A 4,532-nucleotide genomic window follows, 5' to 3' on the forward strand; every position below is an offset into this window, starting at 1 on the left:
ACCTCTCTAGTTAAATGAACCACCAAGTGCACCATTACAATAAAAAATGATGGAGGAAATATCTTCTCGAGTTTGCATAAAGTGAGAGCAACTTTAGACTCAAGAAAATGTAGATCAACTTCAGATAAATCCTTGTAGCAAATGGTCTTAAAAAAATCACATAACTCGATTATAACCGAGCTTACATGGTTTGGTAAAGTTCCACGTAATGCGATTGGCAAATACTCTTGCATCAACATGTGGCAGTCATAAGTTTTCATCCCAATTAATTTGCGCTCATTTAATTGTACACATCGAGAGATATTGGAAGCAAATTCATCGGGAGGCTTGATGAACTTGAGGGTCTTTAAAAATTCAGTCTTTTCGCCTCGAGTCATTTGATAGCAAGGTTTTGGCATGAAAGTGATATCACTTCTAGGTTGCTTTTCTGGATGAAGTTCCTTTCTTATACCCATTTCTTTTAAATCAGACCTTTTTTATAGTTATCTTTTGACTTTCCTTCTTGTACCAATAAAGTCCCCACTATTTTTTCACAAACGTTCTTCTCAATGTGCATCACATCAAGATTGTGACGTAACAACAAATGTTCCCAATATGGCAACATAAAAAATATACTTTTCTTTTTCCATGGACCACCAGCATCATTGTGAACAAGAAATTCCATATCATCTAGCTGTTGTATAATTTCCTCTCCAGAAGGGGGGACATGAGCAACTCTAAGCTCCTGGCCTCCAACAAAGGATATAATGTTTGAACACCACCGATGGTCAGGTGGAAGCCACCTCCTATGACACATGTAACACCACTTCCTTCCATGAGTTAGCCATTTTGAATTAGTATCAAAACCACATACAGGACATGCAAGTTCTCCTTTTGTGCTCCACCCGGATAGATTAGCATAACCTGGAAAGTCTAATATGGTAGAAATAACGGAAGCCTTCAATTGGAAGAATTGTTTTGTTGATGCATCAAATGTATTAACTCCATATTCCCATAACTCACTCAATACTTTAATCAAAGGTTGCATATACACATCTATTTTGTTTCCAAGACCTTTTGGACCTGGGATGATTAATGAAAGAATTACATTAGGTTGTTTCATAACCGACCATGGTGGCAAGTTGTATTGAATAAGAAAAACTGGCCAGATACTATGTGCCACATTCATTGTCCTAAATGGGTTAAAACCGTCACTTGCCAGAGCTAGACGAACATTACGAGGATCACTAGCGAATTTAGGAAACTTTTCATCAAAATATTTCCAAACTAATGCATCTGCTGGATGTCGTAACTTTCCATCTTTCACATTCTCTATATGATGCCACTTCATAAGGTTTGATGTCTTTGATGACATAAACAATCTTTGAAGTCTAGGCTTTAAAGGAAATCACCGTAATTGCCTTCTTCGGGGGAGGACTTTCTTCATTTTCAGGATTAGCTTCATGAACTTTCCATTTAGAAGATCCACAAAAAGAACAAACCTCATCTTTTTCCTTGTTATCCCAAAACAACATGCAACCATTAGGACAAGCATGGATGATGGATCTTTTCGTATTTTAATCCCATGTTGGCCACGATTTTTTTCACTTGTGTTGTTTTAGGTAACACATTTCCTTTAGGTAACAAATCTTTTATAAACTCTAACAACATAGACAGTGATTTCTTACTCCATCCATTTAGACATTTTAAATGGTACAAATGCACCACACATGATAATTTGTTGCACTTTCAATTTGGGTACACCTTTTCTTCAGCTTCCTTGACAAGGTTATCAAAATTACTTCCTCTATTGTCCGTCTCTTGACTATTACTGTAAGTATTCTCATGTATCTCTTCTCCACTTCCGCCTTCTGGTAGAAAATTTTCATTCAACATTTCATTCATTTCAAGTACTTGTTCCTCATTAAGTGTTGTGCTCATCGATGTAGTTGTTGTGTCTTCCCCATGAAACACCCATTTAAAGTATTCTGGTCGGAACCCTGAACATATGAGGTGATCCAAAACAATCTGCATACTTTGAAATTTCATGGTTAGACAATGTGTACATGGACACTTTATCATGTCCCCATTGACACATGCTCTCTCAAATTCAAAATTCAAGAAGGTTGACACCTCGTTAACAAAAGTTTGGCTTGTTCTTGGTACGAAATACATCCAAGACCTATCCATGACTAATCAAAAATGAAAAGTAACAGATTATTATCACAATGCAAACATTTTTATAAAAATTATATATATATATATAATCATCATTCAAATACAATGTAATAAACCTAATTTTATTTTTCCAAATTCAAACCCCTCAAAGAGAGTTGAATGATAAGCCTGTAAAGTTCGTTGGATGGTCGTTACTGTTTGACCACATATTTTAGTAACATGATTATTGTTTTATTTAATTCAAAGTATATGGTTTATATATAAAATTTCTTAGTTATATTGATTTTAATATCACATGATTCAAGCAAGTCATTAAAAGCAGGTAAAATTAAGGGGGGAAAACAGATATGAACTACAAAAAATTCAAGACATTATTAGTACTTAATTGCTTACATCACACAATTAATGAACCCTAATTGTAAAGAAACACAATCAAATTGAAACCATAATGAAGAAATAATTTCCTTACATCGCACAAGTAATTAACCCTAATTGTTAAGCCGTTGAAACCATGAGGCAGATTGCTTTCGGTAGCCGTTTGGGAAGCCGTTAAAGTTGTTTGTGTCACACCCCGACCAAAGGCGGCAGAACATGCCGGGGTGCAACGTGATTGGACAAATACACAAGACACTATTTAAAGTGACAATATTTATTCAACTTGTTTTTCTCAACAAATCAATCAATAAGCAACACATCTCGTCCACACAAACAAGTCGAATACAAATATCAATTATGTTGTTCGTTTTACTAATATCCTAATAGTCTTGATAATGTTTTTCGTCAAGTTCTCGAGTCAACAAAAGTAAAACCTGTAACATTTCATAAAATAAAGTTTGTCAACACAAAGGTTGGTGAGCAATTCATAAGTTTGAGCATATAAGTATATAGTAATAAAAAGCCACAAAACTTGTATACAAAATAATAAATAATAGCAACATTTTAGATTTGCAAAAGATAAATACTTCGAACCCTTTCTAAATGGTAACAACCAAGTATACTCGGATCATAGTGTCTATGAGGCTACCCGCCGCATGCTAAAATAGTTATCGTTAATAAGAATACATTAACAACACCCTCCATAAGAGAATACCAAATGGACTCAGGATTTCGATTCGGATCGCGATACCGTCTATAAGGGGATGCCAAATAGATCGGACTTTGTGAGGCCAACCTGCCTTAGCATTCAAAGTTTAGCATTCAAGTGTGGCTACCCGCCAAAGCAATAAACATTTAAGCATGTAAGCATATAGCACCAAATCGAGCATTTATTTAAGTAAAGTATACAATCACGTTTGTGGGTTTAACGATTCAAGTAAATAAAGCATTTAGTTTGATAAGTATGAAATGTCACCCAAAACGAAAGATGGAAAATGGGGTATGAAAGTACTCACCTCGATTGACGAATTGAGAAAACTAATAAGTGATCGACGTATAGAAAGCTTGTGAACAAAACGGACGAATCCGACTTGAAACGATAAACAACTTAGCTAAAATTAAATAATGTAATGTATTAATGAACTTGAAACCATGATGAAACTATATTGGAAACAATGAACGATGAGATTCGGTTGTAAATCGGATTGCCGGTTAATTTGTTAATGATTAGGGACTTGTACTTAATTGATAACTAAACCAATATCAAAATAGAAACAAGACGAGCTTAATTTAAGAGTTCGGTTTTATAAAAAAAATGAATAGATAATAAACTTTATAATAATATTATTAATGATAAGATAGTAATGATAATAATAATTCTAGAAAGATATGTTATATATGTATATATGTATATATATATCTATATCTAGATGTATAAGATAATGGTAAATATAATATATAATATACTACTCATCGAGAATTTTTGTTAAAACTAATAATAGTAGTAGTAATACTAAATATAATAATTATTACTTTATTGTTGAAAATGTTATTAATAGATTTATAAGTTTTAATAATAATTATTATTATTATTATACTAATTATATGTGTCATATTAATAATAACTAATACTTATAACATTTTAATAAGAGTAATTAGTGATAAAAAGATATAACTCGAGTGACGACGACGTTAAATGGTAACTAGGCCCGACATAGGTTTCGGTTTAACAAAAACAAGTAGATAATGTTAACAATACTAGATTTTAATAATGTTCTTTAATAATCATAATAATAAATATTATCTTGTTAATAATAGTAATAATAATAAAAATAGATTTATTAGGTATAAAAAGAAACATTACCAAAACCGATATAGGATGAGACCCGAACCCGAGACCTCTCGTTCAACAACTTATGTACAAACCAACCGAAACAAAACAATTAAACCCATAAGAACTTAATATATCCATTACCCGACGGTTTATCTTTTCTCCAAAT

This window comes from Bidens hawaiensis, unplaced genomic scaffold (assembly GCF_021521415.1).
Source record: "Bidens hawaiensis isolate Kalapana, Puna unplaced genomic scaffold, B.hawaiensis_p1.1 tig00043428_1, whole genome shotgun sequence".
In the NCBI taxonomy this organism is placed as follows: Eukaryota; Viridiplantae; Streptophyta; class Magnoliopsida; order Asterales; family Asteraceae; genus Bidens; species Bidens hawaiensis.